Genomic DNA, 17,626 nt, shown 5'->3' with positions numbered 1-17,626 from the left:
ACACACAAGAAAAAACAGGAATACAAAAATCTCCTATCAGAAATAAACATCTAACTCAGACCAAGCAAAATCACTTTACCATAACAGAATTAATTATCACTTTCCAAACCTTTAAACTGTGCAAAGACTGTTTCATAATGTAGAATCATTAATCATAGAAGCTATTCCAGTCACACAAATGAAAACTTGGATGTGACTGCAAAATTGGCAAAGGCCCAAGGTCCCACAATGGTTTAAATCAGTGTTGTGTAGGTATATGTATATATATATATATACAGCTTGATAGAAAAATGTCAAAATTTGAGGCCTCTTTGTTTCCTGAGGCCTGAGCTAAATGGTCCTCCTGCCCTCCACCCACCCCCATGATAGGGCCTGCTTCTGAGTCTTTATTCAATGTTATAAATGTTGAGTACTCTTCTGATTTGCTGTACACTAACTTATTCATCAAATAATTTATTACTTTAAGCACTCAAGTGTGTTAGGCACTTTGCAGAAAAGAGTACAGCTCTTCAGCTAGCTTCAGCCCAACTTCATTGACTTTAGCGGAGATATACCAAATTACACTGGCTAGGGTCCTGACTCAAGAACTTTGTCCCAAGGGCTTCTAATGTAAATTCAACATGGTGCAATAAATAAAGGAGAATAAAAGTGGGTAGTAGGTAATGTCAATCAAACAGTGAGGTATATGCTCATTTTGATAACTGCATTCATTTATTTTTAAAATCTATTCCATCCCTGAATAAATATGTGAGTTGTAATGTTAGAATTAAATGAAACATTGTGACGGCACGTGGGGGTCCCCTGCCTCCTGCATCCCCGAAATGGCACGAACAGACTCCACCAGCCGGTAGAACAGAGGGAGTTTATTGCCTTTCCAGGATACAGCACAGCACAGATGTCACCAGGTTACAGGGCAGGCCTAAGATGCCTCAGCTCCCCTTAATGTGGGGGGGGATCCGGCTTTTAAACCCCCCAGCCTGTTACTGAGGCTGCTTCCTCCATGCTCCCAGACAGAAAACTAACTCACTCTCCTCCAGCCCTGCCCCCCATCCAGGGGCGGCATTCCATCTTCCTTTGTTTTTCTCGATGGGGAGTAGCTGGTCAGACAGGTGGAGACACCCTCTTTGCATAATGACTCATCGCCTGTCTTGCTGGACAGTGGTACAGACAGCAGAGGTCGCCACAGCCCCAGCCTGATACCCCCACTACGTCACAAACATGAAAACTGTCATGTTTGTTTTTACTCTTTTGCTGGGAAAGGGATTATATTCAACAACAAACTAGGCAGTATATCATCTTTTGAAAACTGTGAAAGTACTGCCAGAAGCATCTTATCTCAGGATAAGATGAGAAAGCTATACAACATGCTTGTCAACTGCCTAAACACTGAACACACTGTAAAGACCTCCAAATGGTGGTGCCAGGGGCCAGACAGCATAGCTGACACATTTTGCTATGAGTGCATACATCTATTTAGGTACATTGCTGGCAAAGAACACATTTTGCTACTCCCTTCTTTGAATAAATGTGCAATACCTCTGCATTTAGCATGATAAATTATTTTATTATCAACAAAGTAATGATGAAATATGGAATCTTATATGTACTTGCTATATGCTTATATGTACTCGCATTTCAGTACATAATAACATAACATAAAAACAGCTATATTGGGTCAGATAAAAGGTCCATCTAGCCTAGTAGCCTCTCTTCCTGCAGTGGCCAATTCCAATTGGTTCAGAGGGAATGGTCAGAATAGGCCAACCTGTTGGAGACAAAGAGCTAAAATAGCAGTGGATAGAGTGCGAAAAGCCACGTACCGGGGTAGGGGTGAGGGTGCGGGAGGGGGAGGAGTTGTTGAGGGGAAAAAAAAGCTGTGCCAGGGGAAAACAAATGCCAGTACGCCATCCCAGGGCATATGGTTAAAAAAAAAAAGGGTGGAGGGGAATGAGTGAGAGGGGCAAGCTCTGGGAAGGAATTTGGGTGCAGGAGGAAGTAGAGAAGAGGATGCTGGCTCAGAGAGGAAACTACAGGCTGGAGAGGTTTGGGGTCAGGTGGAGGGTTGGGGAGCTGAGTAAGCTGTAAGCTTGTGGCTGTGAGGGTGCAGGAGTTTGGGCTGGAGTGCATGAGGGGCTCAGGGCAGGGAGTCTGGGAGTATGATGGGCTCAGGACAGATTTGCAGTGTGTGGATAGTGCAGGAGTGTTGTGGCAGAAGACTGGGGATGTGGGGGTGCAGGAGTTTGGGGATGTGAGAGGCTCAGAACATGGGGTTCCAGCATATGGTAGGCTCAGGTTTGGAGTCGTGGGAGGAGAGATGCTGTGGCCAGATGGTGACTTGGTCCCAACTGGAGGCTTGTTGGCCAGAATTCATTTTTAAATAAAATATTATGTCAAACACAACATGTTTCAGCGTTATCTCTGTTTATGAGAGGGGCAGGGAACCTGTTTTGAGTCAGGGGTCACTGACCCACAGAAAAGTCAGTCGGGACCACACAAGTGAGATGCAAAAAACATTTGAAGCCTCACTAATGTGTCCCCAGCTGTGCTGGTGGGGACAGAGGACAGAGTGCTGGGGCAAGGCGCTGGGGTAGGTGGCAGAGGACAGGGTGCTGGTGTGAGGGGGAGCTGGCTAGGGGGAGGGGACAGGGACAGCTTGGCCAGTACCTGGGGATCCCGGGTCTAAGGAAGTGCACGGGCTGTCTTCCCCTCCTTCCCTCCCCCTCCCATAAACAGCTGGCGCTCTTCCTGAAACAGGGGGCTTGCCACTTGGCTGGGGACCTCTCCCCACTGCTGACTGCCTGTGTGTGTGTGTGTGTGTGTGTGTGTGTGTGTGTGTGTGTGTGTGGACTGCATGCCATCTCCAACTTCTCAGGAAGCGCATGGTCTTCCTCTCCTCCCCATGACAGCCATGTGCTTCCTGAGAAGTTGGAGCTGCCTTGCAGTACCAGGATTCTTACTCCCACCCGCATCCCCCCCCCCCGAACCCAATCCCCATCCTCCCACAGAGCCAGCTCCCCTGCTCTAACCCAATCCCCCTCTCCTCTCCCAGAGCCAGCCCCCCTCCCCCGTTCTAACCCAACCCCCCTTCCGCCCCAATCTAATGCCCTTATCCCGGAGCTGCCACTGCTGTCGCCATGCACGTCTCCCTCCAGGCCCTGGGGCGTGGACGCTGAGCAGCTGACTTTGAGGAGCATGTGCTGGCTGGGGCACCATACGCACCCCTTCCCAACACAATCCCCTCCCCCCGAGGCAGGCACCCCCCCAACCCGGGTCCTGGAGCTAGAACTGGAGCTGCTGCTGCCACTGCTGCTGCTGCTACCACCACACACCTCTCCCTGCAGGCGCGGGGCATGTGTGCTGCATGGCTGTCCTTCAGCACGCGCTGGCTGAGATGCCGAGCGCAGAGGGCTGACCATGAGCACACTCTGGCTGGGATGCCAAGTGTGAAGGGCCGGGGGAGGGGAGGCATGAGCAGAGCGGCAGCCGCGAACACTGGAATGCGGCTCAGAGTGGCCCGTCCAAGAGCAACCTTGTGCGGAGCAGCCAGCCTGACGATCATTTTTTAATAAAAAAAATTTAATCGCGAGCTGCAATTTTTTTCATCAAAGAGCTGCATGTGGCTTGTGAGCTGTGGGTTGGCCACCGCTGGAATAGGCAATCAAGTGATCCATCCCACATTGCCCATTCCCAGCTTCTAGCAAACAGAGGCTGGGGACACCCTCCCTTCCCATCCTAGCTAATAGCTTCTCTCTGCATCGCTGTTTTCCCTAGTTCCTCTATGCATATTTTACTTCTACCCTCTCCTCCAGGAGGAGCCCCCACATGGACTTCTGTCAATGAACAGGAAAAAGTTATACCCATCACTCTGAAACTGCCTTGCTGGTAAACATGGAGTATTAATATGAGAGTCAAGGGAAAGACTGATGCAACACTTTCTGTTTCCTTGTAAAAAATGAGCCATTCTAGTGATGTCTTTATGTGATGCTGGAAATTAGAGTGATCACATTTAAAGATGAAAATGAATGTGGATCCAGAGCTTTTCCTAAATGACAGAACATGAGGGGCACAAAATATGATCTGCCACTATTTGCTATAGGTGAAACGAAGTTTAGGCAAAGGTAAAGAATCACAGAAAAAGCTACTTTCTTTTAATACAGTGTGTTACCTTCTCCTGCTCTGTAGAGCTTCTGTCCAGAACTTCTCCTATTTGTTTTCTGCCTGGTAACCTGCATCAAATGTCAAGAAAAAATATATCTCCTTACTTGACTTTCTCAGAGTACATGGGTGTTTGGGCGTAGAGATTGTTTGGTCCATTACAGTGCAAGCACAGAGCTGAAATCAAATTGTGTTTGTGTTTTCAGAAACTTTATGGGAGGGAAAACAAAACAGATGAAGGCATGCAACAATGCTAGGAATTCTCATACAGCAATTTTAAAGGAACTTGTATTAGTTAAAGTACCATACAAATGTATGCAGACCGTGTGAATCATTCAGATTTAACCAAATTAAAAGATTACTAAGAAATGACTTCAGAAACTGTGAAATTCTCTTTACCATTCTCATTCAGCACTTCCTTTCTCACAATCAATCAGCTGACAGGAAAGATGGTGGCTTCCGTTACTCTGATCATTTTAAATTATTTTTCAAGTTAAGAAATTGTTGGTGGTCTACACATGTTTGCAACTATATGAAGTGATGCTAACATTTTAAGAATAAATTGCATTTCCTTTTAAGGTCTCCAGTGGATCACCTGATCCCACTGAAATGCTGCATAAGCAGTTATGAATCTGGCTCTGCATGGATCTCTACAGGTGTTAAGGTGCGTTTTGAGTTATTCTTGGATATGGATACAATTTGGTGGACTCTAAAATGTGCTCACAGAAGGTGAAAAACTCCTAAAGTATGTGTTCTAAAGAAATACACACAGCTGGAAAAAAGAACTGCCAATTAATGTTAACTTACAACAGGTTTCAAGAGCTTGACTAAGATCACAAGATGAATGGGGGTGGGTGCACAGAAGGGGATCATGTAGAAGTTCAGGAAAGGATACAATGTGTCAAGAAAAAATGTGTAACTAACAACATCTGGAAACTGACTGAAAAGAGGAAACAACTGAAAGTGCAACTCATAACAGAAAACAGAATCCAGATTGTAACCAATTAGGGAAGATCAAAAGTATCCCAAGCATGATCTTGTGGCAAAGCGACATGCTACAAGAGACAAATGTGGTATTTTCTAACTTGGAAATCAGTATCTATTTTCCCATCCAAATCTGTGGAATATTGAGCCTACCCAGATTTACTAGCTGCAACAAAAAGTGCTAAGATTAATGGAGATGGGTTTTCAAAGATAAGTATAAATGAACAAACTCCTTTGCCTCCTTCCTGGCTCTGATTCCATGATTGTCTTAAGGCCATTGTAGTTCTTTTACAACCTAAGTATCTAGGAGTCATTTCAGAATAACTGCATCCAGCTACCTCACTTATGTGCCACTAGAGGAGCATCTTTGGTTGTCTGTACATAATATATCATTGGATAAATACTGCATCAGCATGACTGCTCATAAATCATGCTATCATCACTCTTTCCGATCATATGGTTCCAATCATAGCTTTCCCTATCCATTTCAAAAGAATGCAGCATAAACCATTCAAAGCAACCCTAGCACACATGGGTTTGAATGTTGCAACAAGGTTTTGCTCAGCCCCAGTAAGAACCTAACAATGAACTATTCTGTACCTCAGTCAATATGTATATATGCATCACTGAAAAGCACATTCAGGCAATACGGACCAATAATGCTACTGGAAGCCTGGTTACCCAAGGACATAAGTGTATGGGGAAACCATTAAAAATGTTATGAGTAATTTGGCAATTTTGCTCATAATGAATAATTCTTTGTTACACCTGAGTTTACCTCTATGCTTTCGAGATCTGTGGATTATGCTATTTCTTATGATATAGGAAACTCAGAAATGCTTGGAACCAAAAATAAACATGATGGAAAAACGCCTCATGATAGATACAATATATGGGACTGATTTATTTAACTACTGAAAAATAACAAAGAAAAATACCAATCTGAGATTTCTAAAAATAGCTACAGCATTCAATCCAAGGTTTGAGAATCTGAAGTGTCATCCAAAACCTGAGTTGGACAAGGTGTGGAACATGATCTTTTAAGACTCCTGAAAGCAATACTCTGAGGAGATTACAGAACCCAAACCACCAAAAAAGAAATGCTGGTGGCATCTGACTCATGCTGATGAAAATGAATATGTATCAGCCCGTGCTCCTTTGGCTAGTTATCAAACAGAACCTGTCATCAGCAAGGAAGTATGTCCTCTAGAATGGTGGTTGAAGCATGAAAGGATGTATGAATCTTTAGTGCATCTGGCATGTAAAATCTTGCAATGTCAATAGATCAGTGCCATCTGAATACCTATTCTTACTTTCAAATGACATGGTAAACAAAAAGCAGGCAGCATTTTCTTCTGAAACTTTTTTGTCTGAGTGATTGGCTGACCTGGAAGTAGGACTGAGTTGAGTTGTAAGCTCTACAGTTTTACTTTTTGTTTTCAAATGCAGGTTTTTTGTACATAATTCTACATCTGTAAGTTCAGCTTTCATGATAGAGAATACTGCAGTGTGTTTATAAGGTGAATTGAAATACATTTTTTAAATTTTTACATTGGAAATATTTGTAATAAAATATAGTGACCTTTGTAACTTTGTATTCTGCATTGTATATTTGAAAATTTAGAGAACATCCAAAATATTTGAAAATAAACAGTATGCTGCTATTGTTTAACTGTACAATTAATACTGTTTAATTTTTTAAATTGCACAATTAATCACAATTAACTGTATAATCGCATGTTAGCCCTTCTTGTAAAGTAATAATGTGATGAGAACAGATTGCAACCTACATTTTCAACCTACATTTTTAGGAGCAATTAGTTACAATTGCTTAACAGAAATGTGGTATCTTTCTCTCATTCTATTTCATAATACACATTTACAGAATATTTTTAAATGTAATTTTCTAACTAAAACACTTTTTTTGTATTTTTCCCAATTAGAAATCCTTTTATTAAGTTGGAAGTTATTCCTCAATCTTACTGCTTTTCTTCATCTTCCAAACCATTCACACAGCTGTTCCTTAACAGCTCTGGTGTTATTTTTGTGGCTTTTTATCTCTTGTCTTCTTAAATCCCTCTTGCCTATGGCTAAGGAAGAATTTTTAAGAATATCTGTATCTGAACAAGAGCTTATGAAGATTTCAAACATTAGTTGGCAGAGAAACTAGTAACAGAGCTGCATTTATTTTTCCCATTCTCATGTTTTCTGTGCTGCATAGTTTTTTAATCAGTCCACAATGTTGTTTTTCATAAATAACAGTATTTTGCTAGGACTGTCTTATTTATTTTCTCTTTTCAGTCAGACCACTTATCGCATGGGGCTAGGAGAACTGATGGTTTGCAAAAGCATCTAGAAACAAGGGGGAATAGACTGAAGAGCTTTCCGTCAGAGAGAAGATTTTGGTTGATTTGGTTGCAAGCTTACTAAGTGGCAAAATTTGTAATGCTACATGCGACACTGGCAGATTATATATCAAGAGTTTTTTCGTTAGGTCCACTAGATGGCACATTTTAAAAGAAATATTGAAAATACATCCAATGTGGAAATTTTTTTTTAAGTCAATATACTACATATCACATTTTTTAACAAGCATGTATTTTGCTATTTCCTGCTGTGTTATGCAGGTTACTTCTTCAGGTAAACACTGCATTAGGAATGTGTTGATGTGTTTTAGGTTGTAGCAGAATAGCCAAACTGTGCCAACTATTGTAATCAATCCCTTGAACTGAAACACCTGTTATTCCCAGTCTTCTGAGGAACCATGGAACTTTAAACAACACTGAAGTTTTCCTGTCCCAACAACTAAAATTACTTAAGTGGTGTTTGAAGGAAAAATAATTTGTAATTCAGGATGAACTTTTTATAATATGGTTTTAATAATACGTTAAGTTTGCTTTAATTTCCACAAAATCAATTTTTTTTCTTTTCAAACATCTGCAATATTGATAATTATTTGAAACAATTGTCCATGTGGTTCAGTGGGGAAAATTTACTCTTTTGGGTAGTGGCAAATACAGCCATTGTAAAGAAACATCAACTGATATTAATTACTTCCGTGAACTAGAAACTTGAGTACTGCTTGCAAAGTTAAATTGTGTAGAACTTTTCAGCAGTAAGAGTTGCCCTTCTGCCTTATATCTCACCACTAATGTAGTATATTGTTTTTTTAAATGTTAATTGATTGTTTTGATTGTTTAAATTAAAGAGAGAAAGATCCACCATATAAGAATGTGATCAAATGGATTACAATGAAAAAAACCCAACTGTCTTTTTGGGTAGTTGTGCCTGACTTCAAACATTGATCAGATAACTCAGGATTGAGTTACATGAAATAAATTAGTTGATGGGTGGTCTTAACAAAAATAATATTAAGATAAAATCAAAGTATAAAGGCAAATAGGATGAAATTAGCCTCCCACTCTGTTTAGAGAAGGATCCAATTTCAGCAGCAACTAATGTTTTGAAAACATGACAACTTTTGGCTTTCTTAGCAGGCAAATAGTTTGTGGGCATAGGATATGACAAATTTCCACACATGTTTAGAAGAACCTTTTGGTTCACCTGAGGTTTCACGTTAAGCTTGACAAGAAGGGTAGCAAGGTGTGCAAGCATGAATGAGTAAATAACTCAGACTTTTTTTTAATCTAAAACCATGCAGCTTTGTTCTGAGAAGCCTGTTGCTTGGTTAACAGATTCTTTCTAAAGTCACACAAGCCTCTGTTCCTCCTTGTAAAATAGTTATATTTACTTCATCATTTGTATTAAGAGGATAAATTAATGTTTAAAATGCTTTGAGTTCTTCAGCTAGAACATTATCTATCTTTGACATAGCATTAGACAACTAGAGGTTTTATGTAGGCAGCTTGCACTCTCATCTGAAGAGAGCTGCACTAGTTTGCTATTGATTTACTGGCATAATGAACTTACACTTACTATTTGACTGGAATGGAAACTGTATGAACAGGTCCTAGGTGTTCACTTAGTTACAAATCATTCATTTTTAATAAATGGACCTTTTGTCTTAAGGAAGTGGAATACACACATTGTAACTTACTCTTTGGGATGAGCTTCATCCCGTTTTTGAAAATGCATTTCTCCTGATAGATTAACCACCATCTGCCCAGCCTTAAAAAAAACCTATCTTGACATGAATGCAGTTCTGTGGAGGCAGCTCAATTTTGTGTAATAGATATGATTACTCAGGGATCACAAGTTTAATAAACAACATGAAAAGACGAGTGAAACCTTTTTAGCTCATTGCAAATATTTGGAAGCCAGCTATTAATGAGGTGTACATACTCACCAAAAACTGAAGATTTTTACTAGCATACAAAGTTACAATGCAAGCTCATACTGAAGTGGGACACCCCTAACACTTTAATCGGGGGAGAGACATGTCATTACAACCTGCCTGAAAGTTTCTGCAAATAACAGGAATTTTTCAGAATCAATGAGAACAGAAAAATGCAACTGAATCAGGTTTTTTTCTGTGTAATGCATTTTCATTGTTTTTGTTGCTGTGATCTATAGGTTCCATATATAAAGGGTCAGACTTTCCATTTTGTCACAGATTTCACCATTTTCCAAGTGGCTTTATTCTTGCTTGCTCCAGTCCTATCATCTCAAAAAGGATTGTAGAAATAGCTGGGTCCTTAGCTGTGCCTTGTGCTGGGGGTTTACAAACCCCATACTGAAACAGAGAAAGGGCAGGAGCAGTTCTGAGGCCACCGCTTGGCACTGCCCAGCATGCTCCTGGGGAAAGGACTGCTATAAAGAAAGTTCTAGCAGCCCAGATGGGGAGCAGAGGTGAGGCAGCAGGAGAGACTTTCCTGAACAATAGAAAAGAAGGCATTACTGAGGAGGTCTGGCTGTGAAACTTCCCTCCTCCACGTTAGACATTACCCACGAGGTACCCATGTGATTGTAGCGCCATTGCCCATTATCTTTGAAAACTCGGGGTAGCTCCTAGATAACTGGAAAAAGGCAAATATAGTGCCTATCTTTAAAAAAGGGAAGAAGGAGAATCCAGGGAACTATAGATTCCTCAGTCCTTGGAAACATCGTGGCAAGGATCCTTAAGGAATCTATTTTGAAGCACTTGGAAGAGAGAAAAGTGATCAGGAATAGTCAGCATGGATTCACCAAAGGCAAGTAATGCCTAACAAACCTGATTATCATAGATTGCCTTCTGTAGATTGGCTCTGTGGATATGGCAAAAGTAGTGGATGTGATATACTTTGACTTTAGCAAAGCTTTTGATACCGTCTCCTGCAGTATTCTTGCCAGCAAGTTAAGGAAGTATGGATTGGATAAAGGGACTGTAACATGGATAGAAAGATGGCTAGATTGTCAGGCTCAATGGGTGGTGATCAATGTCTGGCTGATGGTCAGTTTCAAGCGGAGTGCCTCCAAGATTGGTTCTAGGGCCAGTTTTGTTCAACATCTTTATTAATGACCTAGATGAGGAGGATGGATTGCACCCTCAGCAAGTTCACAGATGACGCTAAGCTAGGGGGAGAGGAAGATACTTTGGAGGGTAGGGATAGGGTCCAGAGTGACAAATTGGTGGAATGGGCCAAAAAAAATCTGATGAGGTTCAACAAGCACAAGTGCAGAGTCTTGCACTGGGATGGAAGAATCCCAAGTACTGTTACAGTCTGGGGTCCGACTGGCTAAGCAGCAGTCTGGCAGAAAAGGACCTGGAGATTACAGTGGATGAGAAGCTGGATATGAGTCAACAGTGTGTCCTTATAGTCAAGAGGGCTAATGGCATATTAGGGTGAATTAGGAGGAGCATTGCCAGCAGATCTGGAGAAGTTATTATTCCTCTTTATTTGGCACTGGTGAGGCCACATCTGGAGTACTGCATCCAATTCTGGGCTCCCCATTACAGAAAGGATGTGGACGCTTTGGAGAAAGTCCAGTGGAGGGCAACCAAAATGATTAGGGGGCTGGAGCACATGACTTACAAGGAGAGGCTAAGGGATTTTGACTTATTTAGTCAACAAAACAGAAGAATAAGGGAGGATTTGATAGAAGCCTTTTTACTACTTGAAGGGAGGTTCCGAAGAGGAAGGATAGAGGCTGTTCTCAGTGGTGACAGATGACAGAATGAAGAGCAATGGTCTCAAGTTTCAGTGGCAAAGGTCTAAGTTGGATATTAGGAAAAACTATTTTAGTAGGAGGGTGGTGAAGCACTGGAATGGGTTATGTAAGGAGGTGGTGGAATCTCCAATCCTGGAGGTTTTAATTTCCCGGCTTGACAAAGCCCTGGCTGGGATGATTAGTGAGGGTTGCTCCTGCTTTGGGCAGGGGGTTGGATTCTATGTGTGTAAAAACACTGAAAGTTGCTTGAAACAATTCTGGGATTTGAAACCAGCACTGCAATCCAGTGATACCTGTGCTGCAAACTTGAGGCAGTGGGTGTGGCAAGAAGTAGCCAAGGGAAAGGTGAGCAAAATCCAGGCCATCCCACACTTTCTCACACTCAAGGCCCTCAACCCCAGGACCCAAGGCAATGGGAGGGCCTGGGTCCACTTATCCACTTGGGTTCCCCTATGCTTAGCCCTGAGACAGAGAAGACAAAGGTTACTGGCAAGGTAGCTGACTGACCTTGACCCATCCAAGGATCTGAGGGTGCACTGAATTGACAGAGACTGGAGTTTTAGGACCTGATTACTAGGCTTACTGACTGAATAAATAGTCCTGCTTGTGTACCTCAAAAGTGGTAAGACTTGAATTGTGGGCCTGCTGTTAAGAATGATGGGCTTCTGGACAACTTCAGCAAGCTTTGCTCTGAAATAGATCAGCTGTATAATGGCCCTAAAGCCCTTGGGATTCCCAAATAATTTTCTCTTCTGGCATCATTTATCTTTTTAGATGAGTGAATTTCTGACCGTTTCTAAGACATTCGCTAGCTCTTGAGGAATGAAGTCCATTGCTTACTACTCCTTGCTGTTGTAACCTTACATCAGATTTTGTTGTACTTCGCACTGCAGTTGTGCATTCTAACGTTCACTGAAATTCCAGTTTAATCATACAGATGCATGGAACATCCCTGCTCCGAGCTCTCTCTCTTCTCTCCTGAGCACTCCTGTGTTCCCCAATCTCCTGTCCTGACTCCCATTCCCACCCCTACCTTGAGCCTCTCTCTACCCTCCAACCCCCTGCCCTGAAGGACCTGAGCAATGCCAGGTAAATCTTTTAGTATACAAATTACAATATATTAACAACAATAAATTAGTGAATCTTTGATGCCAAAGTTTTGGAGGGTTGATGTGGAACAAAATTTGCAATATTCTTACTTAATTTCCTGTATTCAAATAAAGAGAAATCAATGCTTTTGTACAATATTAAGAAGAATCTTGTAACAAATTATACTTTATTTTAATTATTTTATTTAGAGATAAAGTTTGACAATAGCAATTCAAAGTAAATGGAAATGTACTATTCTTTCCAGCAAATTGGAACATTTATGGATGGAAGAAAAAAAATCTTACACAACAAATATAAATGTCAAATTCTGCTAGAAATCACATTTAATATTAAAAGCCTATGAACTGCAATATTCATTCACAAATATTCCAAAATGAACAGGTCAGCTGTGGTCAGTTGACAGATTAGGATGTGGAAACAACAGAGCTGTGGCCATAGTTATAATTGCAAAACAGTTTCTCAATAACTCCCTGTTTTCAAAACCTCCCTGCTTTCTGAAATTTTCCACGGTTGGTGTCTCCCTAAAAAGGAATGCAAGTTTGTGTTTTTGGCTCCAAGGATTTGGTCTGTCAAGCTTAGGGCCTCCTCGTTTAACCACTGACATTTTCAGTGGTTACACGATTACATAATTAAACACATTTTAACGTCCCTAGTCAAGTTATAGTGACAAGGATTATTTAAATCTGGAGTGGATCCAAACTTCTCCAGAGTTTGGTATACAGGAATAGTGGTTTTGTGTCTACCTGTATCTGAAAGTTGAATTTAATGTTAAAGTATTTACCACAGCTTTGATCCATCAAAATAAGTGAACTGTAATATGTAGAACAATATAGGTAAAGGTGGATCCATTTCAATGATCGCAAGAAGAAAGATGCTGGTGAGCCAGCTATCTGGTTTACAGTCATACCCAGCAACAATGTTAACTTTGGCTAATGCTTCGGCTGCAGAAATGATGTGTCAAACTATGGTCAATAGCATTTCATGCAGAAGAACACTTGTTATACAGTCACTGTGTTCTCAAATACGTAGCTACTTAGAAATATTAGTCTCTGCCAAATTCCTGTGTTACAACAGAAAGTAGCTGTAAAAAAACTGTAATGGCCCTGTATAGGGCAAGCATTGTGGGACTGAGGTATACCACTAGTACAGTTCTAGCAAAAACAAGAGTTACTCTCTTCATGCCAAGGCATCTCGAATGCAGTTCCAAGGCAGGAATATATCCAATCTGTACATGGAAAAAATGTAATGTTAGTTTAGGAAGTAGCAATAGAACCTAGACTAGAACTGTGAATACTTCATAGTGAATAATTTATTTGATGATTTGTACTTATATTTGCAAATAGCCTCATATGCAGTTATTGGAAACTATTCATTTAACTACATACATTAAATGAATAACTTTTTGTCTGAAGATAGCAAACAGTTAATTACCATGCACGTTAGACAGCATTCAAACTTACTCTTGACTGGATATACAGATCACATAATCTCTTTCTATTCTCCAGTTGGATGTGCATAACTCTAAAAAAACTAGTTTTGGGTGCAAAAATTGATGTTCTCAAAATAAAAATTCACTTTCACTATTGAATATTTTTCAATATATTCTAAAATTTTCCTCTATGAATCATTCCTGCCAGTAAATGCAGCTTTGTTAGAATATTTGCAGAAAGTCAATGTGAGAGTCAGGAACACAGATATAATGGATTCAATTCTAAATTTTAAAAGGTTTTGTTTAAATTATTTTATAACCCAGTACTAATGTGTTATATACACACTTATTTTTACAGCACTCAAATATGAATAAAGTGCATATCAGTATGAATGAGCAGGCATGGTCTGTGTGTCAAAGAGTTTACCATCTAATTTCCAACAGGACATAATGAAAAGTATGATGAAATGACAGGGAGAAGTAGTGGGAAGTAGCACACAGACTATAGAACTAAATAGTTACTGCAAAGTCAGGGCACAGTAGGGTAGAGCAAAATATCAATTTTGCTTATATATAAAATGAAGGTCTTTGGCCCATTTCTTGTAGTCATTGTGACTAAGACTTGCCAGGCCATCCTAAGGGCTACGGCTATGATTGCTCAGTTTTTGTTAACTTTAATGGGAATTTAATTTTGCTTTAATTTAATTGGAAATTGAAAATTCGTGTAATTTTTTGTCCTATGGCAGAAATGGAAGGGGATATGGCCTCGTGGAGAAGCTCAGGAAAAACATTCCATAGATGGGGGCATGTCTAGTATGTATAGAAACAGTAGTAAGAGAAGCAAATAAATGAATTTGAAAACGAATGCTAAAAATTCAAAATATTTTTCAAACTTGAGGATCACTACTTTGTTCACAAAGATGTTCGCTAGTCCTGCCGTGGCTAGATTGTTAATGCGTTAATTAAAAATGGGGACTGTGTTTTATTTTGGAGTTGCATTTTCACCACATTTACTTAATTTCCATAAAAAAACCTCCGCCATGATCAAATTGTAGCCTTCTACTTATCAGCGTGCATGGACTGTGTGGATTTCTGCTCTTGAGCTTTGTGCAAAGTGCCTGTGATTGTCCTCTCTACTTGTTTAAAATTCATTTCTTATTTTTCTTCTCCCTCTAGCTCTTCAAGCTGTTTCCTGGGAAAATCAGGGCTCAGTATTCTTAACCGGGCCATGAAAAGAGAGTGTAAGTTGAACAGGTTTTTAGAAAAATTGGCATAGAAAAGGATTACCCGGTCTCTCCCTCCCGACCAAATGTTTCTGAAACGACGCCCTGCTTACAGTCCCCACCCTGGCAGCGGCTCTCCCAGATGAGGTAAGGAAAGGGTCCCTCTCACAGAGCCAGTAGGAAATGTGTTCAGCTTTCTTTGTTGGAAGTCTCTTAACTACATCACACCTGGCTATATTTCAAAGATTAATGAACAGCATCTTGTCAGGCTTAATATATCACACCGTTTTAGTTTGCTTTGCCGATGTAATCATAAATTCCCTGAGCTGTGAACTACACCTTAAGGACTTGCATGGTGTTCTAAGGAGAAGTAAAGAAACAAGAATGACCATAAAATGTAAAAAGTGCCGGTCTTAAGAAAAACCTGTAAATTTTCTTGGACATTAGGTTTCAAAAGAAGGATTACACACAGACTAAACAGAGTGAAGTCATAAAAATTTAAAGACACCACAAAACATAACAAAAATAAGATCCTTTGTAGGTATGACAGAATACTAAAGTAAAGGAAATTTAGACTAAATTATGCCACCCAAGCAGAGCCATTAATTAATCTAATGAGAAAATATGTTCCATTTCCATAGGCCTGAGCATGTCAGGAAGCATCTGACATTAAAAAAAAAATAGTATGCGCTACAGTAATCCAAAAATTTCCAGATTTTAGTTTGGATTTCAGAAAAATTGGCATAGAAAAGGATTTTAGTTTGTCTGGTCACACAGTTACTTCTGCAAAGAGTCGTGAATACAGACTAATCAAGGAACAAAAAGAAAATATATTAAGAGTGTCAGGTGTGGAATCGAATATGAACAGATTTCTTGGTAGCCATCTTTATGCAATGGCATCTGATGCACAGTCTGCATACCTAGAGATGAACAGAGAGCATAAGTTGTGACATCACGCTAGCTGTGATACAGGTGAAAACGTATTGTTCACTCTCATGACCTTCAATCACTTATTCATGTGCTTAACGTGAAACATGTAAGCAGTCCTGTTATATCATGTGGAGTTCCACAGTTGAAGAAGAAATCAGTGGAAAAACAGAGAGTTTGAGTAGTTGCAAGTGTCCATTTTATTGCATAATACAGAACTAACTGGAGCTAGCCCAAACCGGCTGAGCTGACCCCTAGTGACCTAATTCAATTACTATAACAAGATCTATATCTACAACCCAATACACGGGTCCCCTTGAGCTACTCAGTAGAAATACTTAAATTTAAAAAATTTGCAGGATTAAAAACGAAGGGCTTATTTTCAGTGTCATATAATGTTCCTTTCTCTTTTTCAAAACAAAACAAAAATCCCCAAACTGAACCCCAAATCCTACATACAGTATTGAACTGAACAGTCTCATGTTTATTCTTTGCCCAGAAATGATCTATTTTGGGATAATTTTGATGTTTTTAAAAAATTAATTCAGGGCAGTAGAAACTTAGACCATTTTCTTTCTCTTCTCAACTGTGGCATGTTGGCTATTTGGTCCAAGGAACAAGATCCGAAGATCCCTTGAGTGAAAGTTCCTTCATAGGGAATTATTTGTAATTCCTTTCTTTCAAAGGGTGCATACCAATGGCTGACATTAGGACTGATAAGAAACGTGACTTATAGATTTGTCTGTCTTCTACAGACATGATGTTGCACTTAACAATATGTTTGTGAATTTCCAAACTGAGTTCAATTGTGGCCAGAAAAAAATATTCACAGAATGACCCCAAAAGGCCAATCAAGTCCTAGTACAGAGTGACTAACCCATGTCACTCTATATTTAACCCTACTCTTAGTCTTAATTATTATATTTATTGTATATTAAAAGTACCCCCGTTGTTCTAGGGGCTTTCTAATGGCATACAAGTAGGCATGATCTCTGCTTAGAAGAGTTTACAATCATTTATAGCAACACACAGAAACTGAGTGTAAGAAACAATAGATAGATGGGAAGGGAAGATGAAGTGATGATGATATTTCACTTGTGTAATTAGCAATAAAAATAAATAACTATACCCAAATGCAGCTTATTTTAGATTTATTTAATTGGCTGATTTCCTGTGGGTATCCCACACCAGAGCAAGGGGTTTTTAAAATTAAAGAGGGTATAGTGAGCTTTTTGGATTAGGGAGGGGAAGGTATTCAGTTTGTAGGAGTCTAGAAGAAAATATGGAGCCATTTGTGGGAGAAGTGGATGAACAGGAATTTTTAAGCAAATTGGAGGAATGGGGATATGCTTTGAACTTCTCTAACTGTGCTAAGATTAATAGTGAATAGACTAGTGGGGGCAAATGGGAGTAAATAGAGCAGGATGGACACTGTGGTAAGAAAGAGAGGGTAGAATTTTCACAAGCACTCAGCATTGCCTTACCTCTGCTATCATTGAAATAAATGTTAAAATCCCAACATCTTCAGCGAGAGCTAAGCTAGTCCAGTGATGAACGCTTTTGAAAATCGTGGGTTGGAGATGTGAGGTGGGTAGGGAGGGATCCAACAGACAAGGCAGGTCTTCTAATGCTTCAGATTTACATGGGAAAAAATAAAGATGTGAAGGAGTTTTTTCCATAATTACTTTAC

The 17,626-nt window shown here is 40.1% G+C and overlaps 1 long non-coding RNA gene across 1 annotated transcript in view; it reads left to right on the top strand.

The window, feature by feature from the left end:
• Positions 1-4,732: 4,732 nt before the first annotated feature.
• Positions 4,733-17,626, top strand: part of LOC149524552 (uncharacterized) — a 157,801-nt gene continuing 144,907 nt past the window's right edge. Inside the window, exons 1-2 of the long non-coding RNA XR_016349465.1 lie at positions 4,733-4,819; positions 14,963-15,156. This is a non-coding gene — a long non-coding RNA (uncharacterized LOC149524552). The remainder of the gene's footprint in view (positions 4,820-14,962; positions 15,157-17,626) is intronic.

This window comes from Pelodiscus sinensis, chromosome 4 (genome assembly GCF_052426305.1).
Source record: "Pelodiscus sinensis isolate ZL-2025 chromosome 4, ASM5242630v1, whole genome shotgun sequence".
Classification (NCBI taxonomy): domain Eukaryota; kingdom Metazoa; phylum Chordata; order Testudines; family Trionychidae; genus Pelodiscus; species Pelodiscus sinensis.
This window is presented reverse-complemented; position numbering and strand designations above follow the sequence as displayed.